Source organism: Choloepus didactylus, chromosome 7 (genome assembly GCF_015220235.1).
Source record: "Choloepus didactylus isolate mChoDid1 chromosome 7, mChoDid1.pri, whole genome shotgun sequence".
Taxonomy (NCBI): domain Eukaryota; kingdom Metazoa; phylum Chordata; class Mammalia; order Pilosa; family Megalonychidae; genus Choloepus; species Choloepus didactylus.
The window spans coordinates 109026013-109048060 of NC_051313.1; the positions used below are offsets into that span (position 1 = coordinate 109026013).

General features: G+C 40.7%; 1 protein-coding gene and 1 pseudogene across 8 annotated transcripts in view; one reads left to right on the top strand and one right to left on the bottom strand.

Moving 5' to 3' along the window:
• UBR2 (ubiquitin protein ligase E3 component n-recognin 2) overlaps window positions 1-22048 on the bottom strand; it is a 177350-nt gene that overhangs the window by 118562 nt on the left and 36740 nt on the right. The gene's annotated exons all lie outside the window — the stretch shown is intronic.
• LOC119541000 lies at window positions 2735-9415 on the top strand (annotated as a pseudogene).

Below are 22048 nucleotides of genomic sequence, written 5' to 3' on the forward strand. Positions count from 1 at the left end.
CCTGGCAACGTGGAATATGACTCCCGGGGAGGAATGTAGACCCGGCATCGTGGGATGGAGAACATCTTCTTGACCAAAAGGGGGATGTGAAAGGAAATGAAATAAGCTTCAGTGGCAGAGAGATTCCAAAACAAGCCGAGAGGTCACTCTGGTGGGCACTCTTACGCACACTTTAGACAACCCTTTTTAGGTTCTAAAGAATTGGGGTAGCTGGTGGTGGATACCTGAAACTATCAAACTACAACCCAGAACCCATGAATCTCGAAGACAGTTGTATAAAAATGTAGCTTATGAGGGGTGACAGTGGGATTGGGAATGCCATAAGGACCAAACTCCACTTTGTCTAGTTTATGGATGGATGTGTAGAAAAGTAGGGGAAGCAAACAAACAGACAAAGGTACCCAGTGTTCTTTTTTACTTCAATTGCTCTTTTTCACTCTAATTATTATTCTTGTTATTTTTGTGTGTGTGCTAATGAAGGTGTCAGGGATTGATTTAGGTGATGAATGTACAACTATGTAATGGTACTGTAAACAATCGAAAGTACAATTTGTTTTGTATGACTGCGTGGTATGTGAATATATCTCAATAAAATGATGATTAAAAAAAAAAAAAAGAAAAATAGGGGAAGGAAACAAACAAAGGTACCCAGTGTTCTTTTTTACTTCAATTGCTCTTTTTCACTCTAATTATTATTCTTGTTATTTTTGTGTGTGTGCTAATGAAGGTGTCAGGGATTGATTTAGGTGATGAATGTACAGCTATGTAATGGTATTGTAAACAATCGAAAGTACGATTTGTTTTGTATGACTGCGTGGTATGTGAATATATCTCAATAAAATGATGATTAAAAAAAAAGTGAAAAAAAAAAAAAAAGCAGATACAAGAAGAGGCAGGGAAAGATGGCGGCATAGAGACGTGTGGAATTTAGTTAGTCCTCTAGAGCAACTAGTAAATAGCCAGGAACAACTAGTAAATAGTCTGGAACAACTGTTGGGGGACATCCGTTACTGAACACACATCATACACCAGTCTGGAATGGGTGGAACAGCTGAGATTGCAGCATACAACTATAAGTAAAGCTCCCCAAACGGTGAAGCTGGAGCCCCTGCCCCTCCCCCACCAGCACAGCAGGCTGAGTTGCAAAACTTTGCTATGGGAGAAAAAAGTGGTCCCTGTCAAAGCAAGGGAATGTAGCTCAACGAAGCTCCAAATGCAGTTTTAATTAACAAATGTGGACTACTGAATACAAGCTACAAGCACAGATAAAACTAGAGCAAGCAGGCAAGTACCCTGAGGTCACTCCTGGCAGAGAGGAGGTAGAGCTGAAAGAAAAAAAAAAACTACATAAATGAATAAAAAGAGGCTTTTGGAGATGGCTGAGCTCAGAGTAGTAGAAGACAGCTGGGTCCCAAGAAGAGGGGCACAGAGAACCAGGTACCAACTCTGGTTGACCGGTGAAACTGGGGGGCTGGGAACTGGCTCTGCAAGGGGCTTTCTCTCATTTTCCTTTTTTCTTCCCCCCTCTCATTCTAAGCAGCTCATTAGAGAAAGGGTCAGGCATTTTCAACTGTCAGCACTGTCCCAGGCAAGGGTGGAGTTAACAGAGTCAGAGAGACAAAGAAGGAATTCAATTATAGAAGATAACTCCCTGAAGGGTGTATCTTCCCTAAGAAAAGGTGGGTGGGGACAGCTCAAGTAGCTGCCCTCCCTCAGAGAATTGAGACCCAGGGTTGGGGGGACAAACAAACAAACAAAAAAGCAAACCAGAAACAACTTTAGCTTGGCTTCTGACACCCTTGGCCCCTGGCCAGGACATGGTCTCCTGAGAATTAAAAGGACCAATCCTTTACAACAGTAGGGAGCTGTGAGCTGAAAAGCGCCACCTGCTGGACAGGACAGGAAAAGCACTAAGTTTAGAGGCCTCAAAGAAAAGCATGACAACCTGCTGAGTTTCATTCTCAGGGAAACATGATACTGATTATACCTTCCTCCTAAGACCTGGGCCCATCTGATCTAGGAAAATCTGATTAGGGTAATCAAGGAAACCAGATGCCTAGGAAACAAAAAGTATGAGTCACCTTAGGAAAAATGAAGATATGGCCCAAAGGAACAAACTTACCCTTCAACTGAGATACAAGAATTGAAACAAATAATTATTAATCAAACAAATCTTCTAAATCAATCCAAAAATCAAATCAAAGAGTTGAGGGAAGATACAGCAAAAGAGATGAAAGATATAAAGAAGACATTGACTGAACATAAGGAAGAACCTGAATGTTTGAAAAAACAATTGGCAGATCATATGGGAATGAAATGCCCCATACAAGAGATGAAAAAAAGAACAGAGACATATAACAGCAGATTTGAAGAGGCAGAAGAAAAGATCATGAACTGGAAGACAGAATGTTTGAAATACAATACACAAAAGAACAGATAGGGAAAAGAATGGAAAAATACAAGCAGTGTCTTAGGGAACTGAATGACAACATGAAGTGCAAAATATGTGTCATAGGTGTCCCAGAAAGAGGAGAGAAGGGAAAAAGGGAAGAAATAATAATGGAGGAAATAGGAGGAGGTGGAGGAGAGTGGTGGTGATGGGAGCAGCAGAGGGGGCAGCAGGGATCCTCCAGGCTGCTGGCTGGGAAGGGGTGGGTGATTCAGTGCATGGAGTACCCAGACCTCTGCATTTCAGCTCAAGGGAAGGAAGCCATTTGAGGGAAATTCTCCATGAATGTATGAAACAATGATGATGACTAAATTCCTCTGGAACTGCCACCATTGCTGAATGGAGAGGTAGCCATGATATGCCTCATTAGTAAATGGAGATGCAGCTCAACAGGTTATTCTTGTTCAAGTTAATCCAGGTGAGACTCTTACAATAAGAGTGGAAGATGGAACACTTCAGTGCATTCAATGACCTGTTGAAGTTCCCATGATGTCACCCAATGGATCTATTTCTCCTATCCATGTGCCCCCGGCTTATATCTCACAGGTGACTGAAGACAGTAGTGGAGTGTGCAGGGGGGTGGTCACAGCCCAGTCTTCTGAATGTTATCTCCCTAGCTACCCCTCAGCCATATCTCCAACCCACCACCTACCCCCATACCTGACCTACCACCTGCATTTTTTTTTTTTCATTTTTTAAAATGCAGTTTCATTCAGATATATTCACACATTTTACAGTCCATCCAAAGTATACAATCGGTGGCTCACAGTATCATTGCCTATGGTATAGTTTTTAAGAAATTGTTTCTTGTATTTTCCAATTTGGAACCACATTTGCAGTACATTTTTATACTTTTTTTTTTTTTTTTTTTGTTTTTTTTTTTCCATTTTTATTGAGATTGTTCAGATACCATACAATTATCCAAAGATCCAAAGTGTACAATCACTTGCCCCTGGGTACCCTCATACAGCTGTGCATCCATCACACTTAATTTTTGTTCAATTTTTAGAAACTTTTCATTACTCCAGACAAGAAATAAAGTGAAAGATGAAAAAAGAAAAAAAAGAAAAGGAAACTCTAATCCTCCCCTATCCCTAACCAACCCCCCTCAATTGTTGACTCCTAGTATTGATATAGTACGTTTGTTACTGTTTATGGAAAAATGTTGAAATACTACTAACTGTAGTATATAGTTTGTAATAGGTATATAGTTCTTCCCTATATGTGCCTCTATTATTAACTTCTAATTGTATTGTCATACATTTGTTCTGGTTCATGAAGTGATTTCTAGTATTTGTACAGTTGATCATGGACATTGCCCACCACAGGATTCAGTTTTATACATTTCCATCTTTTGACCTCCAACTTTCCTTCTGGTGACATATATGACTCTGAGCTTCCCCTTTCCACCTCATTCACACACCATTCGGCGCTGTTAGTTAGTCTCACATCTTGCTACTAACACCCCTGTTCATTTCCAAACATTTAAGTTCATCCTAATTGAACATTCTGCTCATACTAAGCAAGAGCGTCTACATTTCTTCCACAAGGCAGGAGGGAGAGTCAAAGAAGGTAGAGAGGCAAAAGAAAGAGGAAACAAAAAAAAAAATGACAGCTAGGAAGCAGCAAAAGGAAAAATAACCTTAAATCAAAGTAGAATAAAGAATCAGACAATACCACCAATGTCAAGTGTCTAACATGCCTCCCCTATCCCCCCCTCTTATCTGCATTCACCTTGGTATATCACTTTTGTTACATTAAAGGAAGCATAATACAATGATTCTATTAGTTACAGTCTCTAGTTTATGCTGATTGCATCCCTCCCCCAATGCCTCCCCATTTTTAACACCTTGCAAGGTTGACATTTGCTTGTTCTCCCTCGTAAAAGAACATATTTGTACATTTTATCACAGTTGTTGAATACTCTAGATTTCACCAAGTTACACAGTCCGAGTCGTTATCTTTCCTCCTTTCTTGTGGTGTCGCACATGCTCCCCACCTTCCTCTCTCAACTGTTTTCATAGTTACCTTTGTTCAGTGTACTTACATTGTTGTGCTACCATCTCCCAAAATTGTGTTCCAAACCACACACTCCTGTCTTCTATCACCCTGTAGTGCTCCCTTTAGTATTTCCTGTAGGGCAGGTGTCTTGTTCACAAAGTCTCTCATTGTCTGTTTGTCAGAAAATATTTTGAGCTCTCCCTCATATTTGAAGGACAGCTTTGCTGGATACAGGATTCTTGGTTGGTGGTTTTTCTCTTTCAGTATCTTAAATATACCACACCACTTCCTTCTTGCCTCCATGGTTTCTGCTGAGAGATCCACACATAGTCTTATTAAGCTTCCTTTGTATGTAATGGATCGCTTTTCTCTTGCTGCTTTCAGGATTCTCTCTGTCTTTGACATTTGATAATCTGATTATTAAGTGTCTTGGCGTAGGCCTATTCATATCTCTTCTGTTTGGAGTACGCTGTACTTCTTGGATCTGTAATTTTATGTCTTTCATAAGAGATGGGAAATTTTCATTAATTATTTCCTGTATTATTGCTTCTGCCCCCTTTCCCTTCTCTTCTCCTTCTGGGACACCAATGATACGTACATTATTGTACTTTGTTTCACCCTTGAGTTCCCGGAGACGTTGCTCATATTTTTTCATTCTTTTCTCCATCTGCTCCTTTGCGTGTAGGCTTTCAGGTGTTTTGTTCTCCAGTTCCTGAGTGTTTTCTTCTGCCTCTTGAGATCTGCTGTTGTATGTTTCCATTGTGTCTTTTGTCTCTTGTGTTGTGCCTTTCATTTCCATAGATTCTACTAGTAGGTTTTTTGAACTTTTGATTTCTGCCGTATACATGTCCAGTTCTTCCTTTACAGCCTCTATCTCTTTTGCACTATCTTCTCTAAACTTTTTGAATTGATTTAGCATTAGTTGTTTAAATTCCTGTATCTCAGTTGAAGTGTACATTTGTTCCTTTGACTGGGCCATAGCTTTGTTTTTCTTAGTGTAGGTTGTAATTTTCTGTTGTCTAGGTATGGTTTCCTTGGTTATCCAAATCAGGTTTTCCCAGACCAGAACAGGCTCAGGTCCCAGAGGGAAGAAATATTCAGTATCTGGTTTCCCTGCAGGTGTGTATTAGAAAATTGCTCCACCCTTTGATACCTTGGGTCACTGTGCTTTTCTGCCCAGCAGGTGACGCCTGTTAGCCTATAATTCTTGACTGGTGTGAGGAGGTATGGCCGTGTTCCCCCAGGCTCTGGGGTCTGGTTCTGAATGGAAAGGGCCCCACCCCTTTCCTCCTAGAGAAGACAGACCCCCCAGGTGGAGGTCATTAGCATTTCAATGGTCTCGCTCTCTGCTTGTGCTGTCTCCACCCTTCTCCGCTTCACAGCCCTGGAAACTGAAAATGACTGGGGCTTTCTCCACTGAGCCAAAAAAGAAACAGATAGTCCCCTTCAGACCCAGTCCAAGGCTCTCCCAGGTCAGTCGTCACCCAAAGCCTCTGTCTGTTTTTTGGGGCTGTGTACCTGTAGTGAGCAGTTCACACTTGCTACTTAAAACCCCAGTTGGAGCTCAGCTGAGCTGTATTCGCTTGCTGGGAGAGAGCTTCTCTCTGGCACCACGAGGCTCTACAGCTTGGGCTATGGGGGAGGGGGTCTCCCGACCTGGTTCCGCAGGTTTTACTTACAGATTTTATGCTGTGTTCTCGGGCATTCCTCCCCATTCAGGTTGGTGTATGATGAATGGATGGTCTCGTTTGTCCCCCCGCAGTTATTCTGGATTATTTACTAGTTGTTTCTGTTTTTTTTGTAGTTGTTCTAGGGGGACTACTTAGCTTCCATTCCTCTCTATGCCGCCATCTTGCCTGACTCTACCACCCACATTTTATTTATAATTCACAAATGGCTTACTACCCACCTGTTACTGGACCTGGAGATATACCACCTCAGTTTTTTCCTCAGCATCATCTTCCCCACACAATAAATGACAAACAAGAAATTATACCACTCTATGGCATATCAAGCTACATTACTCAAGAAGACCAGAACAGCCTGCCTCCTCTCAAAAAACTGAAAGACTACCAGATTGACTGCCAGAACCACCTCAATAGCCCTCCTTCTATCTACAAAAGCAACTGCACAACAGTGTACAATGGCTATGGGAAGGGCCACCGTGGTGGAAGTGGTGGAGGTGGCAGCAGTGGTGGGCCAGGAATTAAGAAAACAGAGCAGCGAGCAAGAAGCAGTCCAAAGTCAAACAATTCAGACTTGAAGGAGTATGAGTTGGAAGCAAAGAAAGTGCAAGACATTCTTTCAGGAATAGAGAAACCACAGGCTTCTAAGATTCAGGCAAGAGCAGCTGTGCTCCCCCAGTTGGACTTTCATGTGAACCCCACAGTGGTCTTTCCTCCCCTTGCAGCTATGAGGTTGCCTTATCAGACAAAGGACAAGATGGAAAATACAAGATAATTTACAGTGGAGAAGAACTAGAATGTAACCTGAAAGATCTTAGACCAGACACTGAGTTATCATGTGAGGGTATATGCCATGTATAATTCCGTAAAGGGATCCTGCTCCAAGCCAGTTAGCTTCACCACCCACAGCTGTGCACCTGGAGTGTCCTTTCTCACCTAAGCTGGCACACAGGAGCAAAAGTTCACTAACCTGGCAATGGAAAGCACCAACTGATAATGGTTCAAAAATCACCAATTACCTTTTAGAATGGGATGAGGGAAAAAGAAACTGGTTTCAGTGTTTCTTTGGGAGCCAGAAGCACTGCAAATTGACAAAGCTTTGTCCAACAATGGGGTACATGTTGAGGCTGGCAGTTCGGAATGACACTGGCACCAGTGACTCTACCCAAGAGGTAGTGTGCTACATGTTAGGAAACATTCCTCAGCTGCCCTCTGCACCAAGACTTGTTTGAACTGGAGTCACATGGGTCACACTGCAGTGGAATAAGCCAGAAGGCTGTTCACCTGAGGAAGTGATTACTTATACCCTGGAAATTTAGGAGGAAGAAAATCTGACTGCCTCTCATTTGGAAGGGAAAAGCTGTCCAAGTGAAGTTTTGGTTTGTACAAGTCCTGACAGGCCTGGATCTCCTACAAGACCCCTTAAGGGACCAGTTACATCTCATGGCTGTAGTATCAAATGGGATCCTCCAAAGGAAAATGATGGTTCAGAAATTCTCAAGTACTTGCTGGAGATTACTAATGGAAATTCTGAAGCCAATCAGTGGGAAGTGACATACAGTGGATCGGCTAGAGAATACACTTTATCCCACTTGACACCAGGCATTTTGTACAAACTCTGAGCATGCTGCATCAGTACTGGTAGACACAGTCAGTGTAATGAAAGTCTACCTGTTTGTACAATAAGCATTGCACCAGATCAATGCTGACCACTGAAGATTTTGGATAGACCACGACACAAAGAAGTCCACTTAGACTGGGATGTTACTGCCTCTGAAAATGGCTGTGAAGTCTCAGAATACAGTGTAGAGATGACAGAACCTGAGGATGTAGCTTCAGAGGTGTACCATGGGCCAGACCTGGAGTGCCCCATTGGGAACCTGCTTCCTGGAAGTATATATTGGCTCAGGGTGAGGGAGAGTATGGTCCCTATTCTGATGTATCAGAAATTACCACTACTGCAGGCCCCCCTGGACAATGCAAACCACCTTGTACTTCTTTTATGCCTGATGGATGTGCCCTAATGAGTTGGGAGAGTCCTGAAAGCTCTGGTGCTGATATCTCAGAGTACAGGTTGGAATGGGGAGAAGATGAGGAATCCTTATAACTCATTTATCATGGGAGAGATAACCTGCTTTGAAATGAGAGCTCTGTTGCCTGCTGTACAATGTTACTGCAGACTACAGGCTGTCAATCAAGCGGGAACAGGACCATACTGTGAGCTTGTCCTTTGCCAAACACCAGCATCTGTCCCTGACCCTGTCTCTACTCTTTGTGTTCTGGAGGAAGAGACCCTCAATTCCTATCCTGATACACCCTCTGTGTGCCTTGTACTGAACTGGGAAGAGCTGTGAAATAATGGATCTGAAATCCTTGCTCACAACATTGATCTTGGAGTCACTAGTATTATCATGAGCAATACCACCACTCACATCATGAAAGATCTCCTTCTAGAAACCACCTCCTGGATCAGAATTCAGGCTATAAATTAAATTGGAGCTCAACCACCAAGACAGTTCATTAAGGCAAAAACTTGGCCATTACCAGCCTTGCCTCCTAGGCTAGAATGTGCTGCAGCTGGTCCTTAGAGCCTGAAGCTAAAATGGGGAGACAGTAACTCCAAGATACATGTTGCTGATGACATGGTGTACACACTACATCTAGAGGACAGAAATAAGAGGTTTATTTCTAACTACAGAGGACCCAGCTGCACCTACAAAGTCGAGAGACTAATGGAATTCACCTGCTTCTCCTTTAGAATCCAGGCAGCAAGCGATGCTGGGGAAGGGCCTTACTCAGAAACCTACACTTTTCAGCACAACCAAAAGTGATCCCCCCACCATCAGAGCACCTCGAATGACACAGAAGAAAAGTGATATGAAATTTTATGGGAGATGGTACCACCAATGAGAGGTGATCCTGTAAACTACATTCTGCAGATACTGGTTGGAAGACAATCTGAGTACAAACAGGTGTACAAGGGAGAAGAAGCCACATTCCAAATCTCAGGCCTCCAGACTAACACAGACTACAGGTTCTGCGTGTGTGCAAGCTGTCACTCTTTAGACACCTTTCAGGAGCTAAGTGAAGCTTTCAGCCCCTCTGCAGATTTTGTACTACAATGAAGTGAGGTCATGCTTACAAGGGACATGGGGAGCTTAGATGATCCCAAAATGAAGAGCACGATGCCTACTGATGAGCAATTTGCAGCCTTCATTGTGGTTGGCTTTGCTTGTCCATTTTATTTGCCTTTATAGTACAGTACTTCTTAATGAAGTAAACAGACCCAACAAAACTAGAGGTATGAATTGAATTAATGCTGCATATTTTAATACCACAAATTTATTCAGATACTCCCCTTTTAAGACCTTTTGTTCTTTGATTTATATACTTCTCTTGTTTTACAGATTTAGCTAGGAAAAAAATGTCAGTGTTTCAGTGCACCTTTTTCAAATGCAAAACTAAGAAGAGGCTAAACTGAATTAAAAAAAATAGAAGAGGAAGAAAAGCAAACCAGATACCAAAAGCTAGCTTTCTTATGTTTTCTTTCAAATTTTCAGATTTGCCTTTATTCTATTCTCACAGATGTCTTTTTGTAAGCCTTTGATTTTTTTGTTACAGTTTAGTAATTTATACTCACCAATCACTTCTTATGTCTTGATTATCTATATCTGTAAACATGAATCACAGTGTGTATAGTTACAGGACTAGGACTCCAGTGCTGTCAAAGTATTATACCCTGCACCAGAAACATACATAAGATGTGTTCACTAAGATATGGCTGCCCTAAGGTTCCATTCTGTCACAGTTATTTAACTGCATCTAGCTCATTTAAATCAAAATGTGTATGTACTTCAATTGAAAATGTTTTAATAATCTCTATTTCTTATGATTTTAACACTATGAGCTGCCTGTATAAGGAATCAAGTAACCAACATGCATCTATAAATTATGGAGCACTGTAGATTTTACCACACTGATTCATAGCTGTAACTTTAAAGAGGACAATGGGCAATAGTTACTTGTTTCTTTATTCAGCTATTTTAAAAGCTGCTTTAACTTGTTTGTCTTTGTATATAACTACTTCTAATCTAATCATTAGTTTTGTATTCTGTTATGTTTGACCAGAATTATATTATGAGCTCATCAGTTCATTATTTTTGGAAGATTTGCCTTTAGGCTGTTCTTTGAGGTATCAATGAAATAACTGAATTTCAATACCTTATTCAGTGCACATAATACTAATCTATCAAAAGATGAAAGCTGTCTAAATTTGTAGTTCCTATTTCTGTGGGGTTGATCTGGCCACTGTGTGGAGAGGGAATGGTATTTGACAGTAATCATCAGGGTGTTTGGGGGTCAAGGAGCCTAAATTCTCTCCCTGGATCTGTCACTAACTTGCTGCATGACCTAAACACAACACTTTACCTCCCTGTGCCTAAGTTTTCCCATGCATTTAAAAATAAAATAAAATAAAATGGGGATTCTAATATTTCTAAGTGCTTTGAGAGCTTTGATCAACAGGTGCCATTTGGAGTGCAAAGTGTTACTCTTGCATGTTTATTCTGAGTCATGAGATAATCAATTTCAACCCAGTCATTGGATTATTTATATGAAGTCCATAATGTTCTAGTACCTCAGGAACATTTAAGAGTTGGAGGTGCAAACACATTCCAAAAAGGTGCAACAGACACAATGTATCCCCTTGCTTCTGTTTCTGTATATTTTGCAACTTGGTTCTTGATCATAGCTATTTTGTGTTTGGTCTGTGTTGTCTAAGATGCAGTATGCTGTACTAGCTTATAATATTCCCATACCAAAGTCATGGGGAAACAAACATTACTTTGTTTTTGGTTTATTTATACTATACTCTGCATATAGCACTTTAAATGCCAATTACAGTGCAATCTTTACGTACTAATTTTCCCTTGTAGCATGTTTTTGTGTGTGTGTTTATATACTCTTGTAATTTTAGATCAGTCTTGTTCCTTGGCAATATCTGTATTATTAATCCTCTGACATTTTCTTGTGTTTTTAAAGATAAGTGCATCTAGTGTATTAAATGCTAAAAAACGAAAAAAAAAACATTATCAATGATTGCAGTATTTACAGGTACTCAAAAACCATAATCATCTCTTCAAAGAAAGTGCTAAAATTTTGAGTGAAGTATGCCAGACACAAAGGCAAACACTATAATGTATCACCAATATGGACCAACTACAATATGCAAACTCAGAACTGAATCGTAGAGCACAGCATATCGGGAACGCTTACCTTTATGGTCCCTAGATTGTAAGCTCTTACAGCAGTCACATTTCTTCCTGAATTTTAATGGCTATCTCCAAATTCTGAGATGCTGATACCTTTGTATAACCTGTTTGGTCTCTGGAATTTGGGTATCTGTGTGACACCTGAAATTCAGAGCTAATGCTCAGCAGATATGAATGTCAGTATTAGCACGTAAATCAACTGTTAAAAAAGCTGAAAAAGAGTCCAGACCTCAATTGGAGATATGAATGAAGCAGATCTGGTTTGGACTAGGACAAATCGGACCAAAGTGTGAAGGACAATACTGACCATGTTCTAAAACTTCAACTTACATGCAAGACCAAGGGAAGAGATGTTTATTTGGTGCAGAATCTATATTTTCTAAACAATTTAACTTGTAAGTCAGTTTGTTCAAGCATCATAATTACATGGAGCTTTGAATAGGAAATAAGATCTGGTAGGTCTCTATAGGTTAGTGTGAAATAGCAATATATCCCAAAGTACTTTGGGCAGAGAATAAAAATATATATGCAGCCCCCCCCCCCCCGAGGAGCTGGGGGGAAATGTGGAAGTGTTGGTCTTCCTCACCTGGATTGTTGTTGACATTCTCATGAACACTGAGGACTGACTGTTTGGTGTGCCAAGCCCTCTATCTTGGGGCATGCCCTTGTGGGGCTCTTTGCTATAAAGGAGAGGCTAAACCTGCATATAACTGTGCCTAAGTCTCCCCGTAAGTACCTCTTTGTGGCTTTCTCTCTCTAGCTAAGCCAAGTTGGCAGATGAACTCACTGTCCTCCCCCACTACATGGGACCTGACTCCCAGGGATGTAAATCTCCCTGGCAATGCAGGATATGACTCCTGAGGATGAATCTGGACCCAGCATTGTGGGAATGAGAATATCTTCTTGACCAAAAGGGGAATAACAAAATGAAATAAAGTTTCAGTGACAGAGAGATTTCAAATGGAGTCAAGAGGTCATTCTGGTGGGCATCCTTATGCACTATATATAGATAACCCTTTTTAGGTTTTAATGTATTGGAATAGCTAAAAATAAATACCTGAAACTATCAAACTGCAACCCAGTAGCCTTGACTCTTGAAGATGAGTGTATAACAATGTAGCTTACAAGAGGTGAAGTGTGATTGTGAAAGCCTTGTGGATCACACTCTCTTTATCCAGTGTATGGATGATTGAGTAGAAAAATGGGGACAAAAACTAAAAAACTAAATGAAAAATAGGGTGAGATGGGGGGATGATTTGGGTGTTCTTTTTTACTTTTATTTTTTATTCTTATTTTCATTTTTTCTGGTATAAGGAAAATGTTCAAAAAATAGACTGGGATGATGAAGGCACAACTATATGATGGTACTGTGAACAGTTGATTGTGCACCACAGATGTCTACATGGTATGTGAATATATCTCAATAAAACTGAATTTTTAAAAAAGTGCTAAGATCAATGAATTATTCTGTGCACCTATATTGATGAAGTAAATACTAGAGAGTTCTGCATTTTGTTACTGACTATAATAATTAGTTTCATTAGCCTTGCAAACTAATGAATGGCATCAAAATCAATATATTTTTGCCAAAGTTCTAGATTTCCAAAATGCATCCCTCTTTGTTGTATGATCCATTATGACATGCATATGCATTTTCTGAGACAATTTCATGCAGGTGTTTTGGGGAGAAGGCTTTTTTTACGCAATGAAGCTTTGACTGAGTACAAAATCCCACCTGTTTGCAGAGAAAAACAAATTCCTTTTTGGAACACTTCAGAACTGCTGCTATAAAGAAATTCTCTGAATTGTTTGAAGTTTTTAGTTAAATAATTCTTTAGACCAAAATTGCTGAGTATTTGATCTTTTTGAGGTTTTCATACCATCCATTTAACCATCATAAAGCTAAAGTCTATGAAATACAACCTGATGGCACTTATTTTATTGCTCTCCATTACTGGTATTTGTTATAATCCCTTATTTGTTGTAATCTCTTTAGTCAGAAAATTATTACTCTATATGGCACTTTTTATCACAAATATGTGTATGTGATACTGGTATATAACTATATATATTGCCGTTACACATGAACAATAAAATAAAGTATTATATTAACCTTATTTCTTTTCCCTTTTGCAATATGCAGGAATGAGTGCATGGCTTTCTGATGCTCTGACTCCTCCCTGTCTGTATGGCAAACTCATCCCTAGCACAAGAAATTCCAGTCATGTGAAGCAAATTGCCATTTGTTTGCAAAGAAATTATTTAATAAAAAACTTTTTAAAAAGATTTTTTCCCGTATTATCTGCCTTGTTCTTTCAACTTGAAATGTTGGCCTTTTCTAATCTTTTTTTTTGTTGTTGGCTACAGTAATTCAGCATTCATGTCAAAATTGAAAAGTTTCCTAATTGAATGGGTTTGAATGTTATCCTTGCACAATTAATTAAATTGAAAGACAGAATGTTTTGCCTCATTGTTGGACATACATTCCAAGCTTTTCAACTTCAGGAGAAAAAAAAATCATATATTTTTCTGTATTATAAATTTTAGACTATTTCATATACAGTGTATTAAAACTGCCATATCAATTTTAATGTATAGATTTTACAAATACTATGCTATATGTAATACCTAACTGTACCTGTAGTGTATCTGTAATATGCTTTTGCCCAATATATGTTTTATTTCTTTCTGAAAAAACAAAATGGAGGAAAAAAATCACTAAAAATTTCCCATCTCTTATGACAGACATAAAATTACAGGTCCAAGAAGTACAGTGTACCCCAAAAAGAATAGCTCCAAATAGACCTATGCCAAGACACTTAATAATCAGATTATCAAATGTCAAAGACAAAGGAAGAATTCTGAAAGCAGCAAGAGAGAAGGGATCCATCACATACAAGGGAAGCTCAATAAGACTATGTGCAGATTTCTCAGTAGAAACCATGGAGGTGAGAAGCAGTGGTGTGATATATTTAAGATACTGAAAGAGAAAAACTGCCAACCAAGAATTCCATATCTGGCAAAACTGTCCTTTAAAAATGAGGGAGGAGGCGGGGCAAGATGGCAGACTGGTGAGCTGTATGTTTTAGTCACTCCTCCAGGAAAGTAGGTAGAAAGCCAGGAACTGCGTGGACTGGACACCACAGAGCAATCTGACTTTGGGCATACTTCATACAACACTCATGAAAACGTGGAACTGATGAGATCAGCGAAATCTGTAAGTTATTGTGGCCAGGGGACCCGCACCCCTCCCTGCCAGGCTCAGTCCCGTGGGAGGAGGGACTGTCAGCTCCGGGAAGGAGAAGGGAGAACTGCAGTGGCAGCCCTTATCGGAAACTTATTCTACTGATCCAAACTCCAACCATAGATAGACTGAGACCAGACACCAGAGAATCTGAGAGCAGTCAGCCCAGCAGAGAGGAGACAGGCATAGAAAAAAACAGCACGAAAAACTCCAAAATAAAAGTGGAAGATTTTTGGAGTTCTGGTGAACAAAGAAAGGGGAAGGGCAGAGCTCAGGCCCTGAGGCTCATATGCAAATCCCGAAGAAAAGCTGATCTCTCTGCCCTGTGCACCTTTCCTTAATGGCCCTAATTGCTTTGTCTCTTAGCATTTCAATAACCCATTAGATCTCTGAGGAGGGCCCTTTTTTTTTTTTTCCAATACTTTTTTCTTTTTCTAAAACAATTACTCTAAGAGGCCCAATACAGAAAGCTTCAAAGACTTGCAATTTGGGCAGGTCAAGACAAGAGCAGAACTAAGAGAGCTCTGAGACAAAACGCAATAATCCAGTGGCTGAGAAAATTCACTAAACACCACAACTTCCCAAGAAAAGGGGGGTGTCCGCTCACAGCCATCATCCTGGTGAACAGGAGACACTCCTGCCCATCGCCAGCCCCATAGCCCAGAGCTGCCCCAGACAACCCAGTGTGACGGAAGTGCTTCAAATAACAGGCACACACCACAAAACTGGGCGTGGACATTAGCCTTCCCTGCAACCTCAGCTGATTGTCCCAGAGTTGGGAAGGTGGAGCAGTGTGAATTAACAAAGCCCCATTCAGCCATCATTTCAGCAGACTAGGAGCCTCCCTACACAGCCCAGCAGCCCAGAACTGCCCTGGGGGGACGGCACTCACCTGTGACATAGCACAGTCATCCCTCAACAGAGGACCAGGGGGTGCATGGCCTGGAAGAGGGACCTACTTGCAAGTCTCAGGAGCCATACGCCAATACCAAGGAATTGTGGGTCAGTGGCAGAGACAAACTGCGGCAGGACTGAACAGAAGGATTAGACTATTACAGCAGCTTTAAAACTCCAGCATCACCAGGGAGATATGATTATTAGAGCCATCCCCCCTCCCTGACTGCCCAGAAACACGGCCCATATACAGGGCGGGCAACACCAACTACACACGCAAGCTGGTACACCAACTGGACCCCACAAGACTCACTCCCCCACTCACCAAAAAGGCTAAGCAGGGGAGAACTGACTTGCGGAGAACAGGTGGCTCGTGGACGCCACCTGCTGGTTAGTTAGAGAAAGTGTACTCCACGAAGCTGTAGATCTGATAAATTAGAGATAAGGACTTCAATTGGTCTACAAATCCTAAAAGAACCCTATCAAGTTCAGCAAATGCCAAGAGGCCAAAAACAACAGAAAATTATAAAGCATATGAAAAAACCAGACGATATGGATAACCCAAGCCCAAGCACCCAAATTAAAAGATCAGAAGAGACACAGCACCTAGAGCAGCTACTCAAAGAACTAAAGACAAACAATGAGACCATAGTACGGGATACAAAGGATATCAAGAAGACCCTAGAAGAGCATAAAGAAGACATTGCAAGACTAAATAAAAAAATAGATGATCTTATGGAAATTAAAGAAACTGTTGACCAAATTAAAAAGATTCTGGACACTCATAGTACAAGACTAGAGGAAGCTGAACAACGAATCAGTGACCTCGAAGATGACACAATGGAAAATGAAAGCATAAAAGAAAGAATGGGGAAAAAAATTGAAAAAATTGAAACGGACCTTAGGGATATGATAGATAATATAAAACGTCTGAATATAAGACTCATTGGTGTTCCAGAAGGGGAAGAAAAAGGTAAAGGTCTAGGAAAAGTATTCAAAGAAATTGTTGGGGAAAACTTCTCAAATCTTCTAAACAACATAAATACACAAATCATAAATGCCCAGCAAACTCCAAATAGAATAAATCCAAATAAACCCACCCTGAGACATATTCTGATCACACTGTCAAACACGGAAGAGAAGGAGCAAATTCTGAAAGCAGCAAGAGAAAAGCAATTCACCACATACAAAGGAAACAGCATAAGACTAAGTAGTGACTACTCAGCGGCCACCATGGAGGCGAGAAGGCAGTGGCATGATATATTTAAAATTCTGAGTGAGAAAAATTTCCAACCAAGAATACTTTATCCAGCAAAGCTCTCCTTGAAATTTGAGGGAGAGCTTAAATTTTTCACAGACAAACAAATGCTGAGAGAATTTGCTAACAAGAGGCCTGCCCTACTGGAGATACTAAAGGGAGCCCTACAGACAGAGAAACAAAGAAAGGACAGAGAGACTTGGAGAAAGGTTCAGTACTAAAGAGATTCGGTATGGGTACAATAAAGGATATTAATAGACAGAGGGGAAAAATATGACAAACATAAACCAAAGGATAAGATGGCTGATTCAAGAAATGCCTTCACGGTTATAACGTTGAATGTAAATGGATTAAACTCCCCAATTAAAAGATATAGATTCGCAGAATGGATCAAAAAAAATGAACCATCAATATGTTGCATACAAGAGACTCATCTTAGACACAGGGACACAAAGAAATTGAAAGTGAAAGGATGGAAAAAAATATTTCATGCAAGCTACAGCGAAAAGAAAGCAGGTGTAGCAATATTAATCACAGATAAAATAGACTTCAAATGCAGGGATGTTTTGAGAGACAAAGAAGGCCACTACATACTAATAAAAGGGGCAATTCAACAAGAAGAAATAACAACCATAAATGTCTATGCACCCAATCAAGGTGCCACAAAATACATGAGAGAAACACTGGCAAAACTAAAGGAAGCAATTGATGTTTCCACAATAATTGTGGGAGACTTCAACACATCACTCTCTCCTATAGATAGATCAACCAGACAGAAGACCAATAAGGAAACTGAAAACCTAAACAATCTGATAAATGAATTAGATTTAACAGACATATACAGAACATTACATCCCAAATCACCAGGATACACATACTTTTCTAGTGCTCACGGAACTTTCTCCAGAATAGATCATATGCTGGGACATAAAACAAGCCTCAATAAATTTAAAAAGATTGAAATTATTCAAAGCACATTCTCTGACCACAATGGAATACAATTAGAAGTCAATAACCATCAGAGACTTAGAAAATCCACAAATACCTAGAGGTTAAAAATGAGGGAGAGTTTAAAATATTCTCAAACAGACACTGAGAGAGTTTTTGAACAAGGTATCTGCTCTACAGGAAATACTAAAGGGAGCTCTATAGACAGAAGGGAAAAGACAGAAGAGAGAGGTTTGGAGCACAATATTGGGTGATGGTAGCACAATAATGTAAGTACACTCAACAAAGATGATTTTGAGTATGATTGAAAGAGGAAGGTTAGGGGCATACAGGACACCAGAAGGAAAGATGGAAGATAAAGACTGGGACTATATGAATTAGTAAAACCTGGAGTGGTCAATGATTGTGATTAAATGTACAAATATGTTTTTACATGAGGGTGAACAAATGAATGTCAACCTTGCAAGGTTTTAAAAATGGGGCAGCATTGGGGAAAAATACAATCAATGTCCCTGCCAACACGGGACATGACTCATGGGGACGAGCTTGGCTCTGGCATCGTGGGATTGAGAAAGCCTTCTTGGACAAAAAGGTTGAAGAGAAATGAAACAAAATAAAGTTTCAGTGGCTGAGAGATCATTCTGGAGGTTATTCTTATGCATTATATCAATACCCCTTTTTAGTTTTTAGTGTATTTGAACAGCTAGAAGGAAATACCTGAAACTGGTGAACTGCAACCCAGTAGCCATGATTCTTGAAGACAATTGTATAACTGTATAGCTTACACTGTGTGACTGTGTGATTGTGAAAATTTTGTGGCTCCCACTCCCTTTATACAGTGTATGAACAGATAAATAGAAAAATGAGGACAAATAGCAAATGAATAACAGGGAGGGATGGAGAGTATGGGATGTTTTGGGTGTTCTTTTTTACTTTAACTTTTATTCTTTTTCTGTGTGCTAATGAAAATGCTCAAAAACTGTGGTGATGAATGCCCAACTATATAATGATACTGTAAACAGTTGATTGTACCATGGATGATTGTATGGTATGTGAATATACCTCAATAAAATTGAATTAAAAAAATAAAGCAGATACAAGAACTCAAAAAATATAATTGACTGGGGCAAGTTAATGCATGGCAAACATTCTTCAATGGACTTTATTGCAGGGCCTCAAAATATGCCCATTGGGCCAGACTGGTAACATAACTGAATTAAAGTTGGGTAGAGGCTAGTGAAAGGGAGGACACATTTCCCTCTAAGGGGAAAGCAACTAATCAGTTCTATTGATGGTGGCCATGGTTACAAGATCTGTATTTCCCAGGCAAGATAGAAATCATTTTGTATGAAATCTTCTAGTTTTAATGTTGGCAACACATTAAATTAAAGCAAAACAAAATACAACTATGGCAGAATCCAGCTCTATGGTCACAGATTTGCTACATCCACAATAATCCAAGTAAAAATGTTAGACATACTCTAAAAAAGCAGTGTGGGATAATTTTTATAAAGATTTAGGATCAAAATGATTAAAATTCCATTTACGGGAGAGGGAAGATGGCGGCATAGAGAGGAGTGGAAGCTAAGTAGTCCCCCTGGAACAACTGAAAAAAACCAGAAACAACTAATGAATGATCCAGAGCAAATGCAGGGGGGCAAATGAGACCGTCCACTCATCACACGCCAACCTGAATTGGGAGGAATGCCCGAGATAACAGCATAAAATCTGCAAGTGAAACCTGCGGATCCAACTCGTGAGACCCCCTCCCCCATAGCCCAAGCTGCAAAGCCTCATAGTGCCAGAGAGAAGCTCTCTCCCAGCAAGCGAATATAGCTCAGTTGAGCTTCAACTGGGGTTTTAAGTAGCAAGTGTGAACTGCTCACTACAGGTAAGACTCCCCAAAGAATAGACAGAGGCTTTGGGTGACGACTGACCTTCGAGAGCCGGAGGGTCGCCTTGGACTAGGTCTGAAGGGGACTATCTGTTTCTTTTCCGGCTCAGTGGAGAAAGCCCCAGCCATTTTCAGTTCCCAGTGCTGTGACTCAGAGAAGGGTGGAGATAGCATAAGCAGAGAGAGAGACCATTGAAATGCTAATGACCTCCTCCTAGGGGTTCTATCTTCTCCAAAGGAAAGGGGTGGGGCCCTTTCTATTCAGAACCAGACCCCAGAGCCTGGGAGAACACAGCCATACCTCCTCACACCAGTCAAGAATTATAGGCTAAAAAGAAGAAAAACACGTACGACTTGCAGCCATCTCCCCAGCGGGCGGGGGCACTCTTGCCTGGTGCCAAACCCACAGCACAGAGCCGTGCCAAGAAACCCAGTGACAGGGAGTCTTTCCCGCAGCACTGCTCACACGCCACAATATCGGCCGTGGACAGTGGCCTTGAATACACCCACAGCTGATTGTCCCGGAACTGGGAGGGCAGAGCTGTGTGGAAGGGAGAAGTTAACGTGTCCCATTCAACCATCTTTGAAGCGGGCTGGGAACACCCCTGCACAGCCCGGCGTCCCAGGGCTTCCCTGGAGGCTGGTGCGCACTTGTGACATGGCACGGCCCTCCTTCCCTCAGCAGAGGTCCTGGAAAAGCACAGCAGGGAAGGGGGAACCACTCAGAAATCCCAGGGAACCTATGCCAACACCAAGGACTTTTGGGTCAGCAGCAGAGAACAGTCTTAAATCTCCGGGAACACCTGGGAGGTCTGATTATTAAAGCTGCCCTTCCTCCCTAACCGCTCAGACGCACACGCCCCTCATTCGGGGCGGACAGCACCGACAGCACACCCAAATTAAGTGCAGCGAGTGGACCCCATGGGGGTCAGATCCCCACACACCACAAAGACAGGGTTGGGGAGAGCTGACTTGAGGGGAATTGGTGACTCATGGATGCCATCTGTTGGTTGGCTGGAGAGAGTGTACGCCACCAAGCTGCAATTCTGACAAATTAAAGATCAAGTAAAGCAAATGCCAAGAGACCAAAAACAACAGAAAATCTTAAAGCTTACGATAAAACCAGACGATATGGAGAATCCAAACCTAAACACCCAAATCAAAAGATCAGAAGACACATAATACTTGGCGCAATTAATCAAAGAACTACAGACAGGCAACGAGAGCATGGCACAGGATATAAAGGACATGAAGAAGAGCATGGCACAGGATATAAAAGACATAAAGAAGACCCTAGAAGAGCATAAAGAAGATATTGCAAGAGTAAATAAAAAAATAGAAGATCTTATGGAAATTAAAGAAACCGTAGGCCAAATTAAAAAAGACTCTGGATACTCATAATACAAGATTAGAGGAAGTTGAGCAACAACTCAGCCTCCTTGAGGACCACAGAACAGAAAATGAAAGAACAAAAGAAAGAATGGAGAAAAAAATTGAAAAAATCGAAATGGATCTCAGGGATAAGACAGATAAAATAAAACGTTCAAATTTAAGATGCATTGGTGTCCCAGTAGGGGAAGAGAAGGGTAAAGGTCTAGAAAGAGTATTCAAAGAACTATTGGGGAAAACTTCCCAAACCTTCTACACAATATAAATAAATACACAAAGCATAAATGCCCAGCGAACTCCAAATAGAATAAATCCAAATAAACCCACTCCAAGACATATTCTGACCAGACTGCCAAATACTGAAGACAAGGAGCAAGTTCTGAAAGCAGCAAGAGAAAAGCAATTCACCACATACAAAGGAAACAACATAAGACTAAGTAGTGACTACTCAGCGGCCACCATGGAAGCGAGAAGGCAGTGGCACGACATATTTAAAATTCTGAGAGAGAAAAATTTCCAATCAAGAATACTTTATCCAGCAAAACTCTCCTTCAAATTTGAGGGAGAGCTTAAATTTTTCACAGACAAACAAATGCTGACAGATTTTGGTAATAAAAGACCTGCCCTACTTCAGATACTAAAGTGAGCCCTACCAAAAGAGAAACAAAGAAAGGAGAGAGAGAGAGAGAGAGAATTTTAACAGACATATACAGGATATTACATCCCAGGTCACTGGGATCTCTAGTGATCATGGATCTTTCTCCAGAATGGACCGTATGCTGGGACATAAAAACAAGCCGCAATTAAAAAAAAAAAAAAAAAAAAAAGAATTTGTTCAAAGCACATTCTCTGACCACAATGGAATACAAATAGAAGTCAATAACCATCAGAGACTTAGAGAATTCACAAACACCTGGAGGATAAAAATGAGGGGCAGATGAAAACATTCCCAGATAATCAAAAGCTGAGGGACTTCATCACCAGTAATCAGGACTATAAGAAATGTTAAAGGAAGT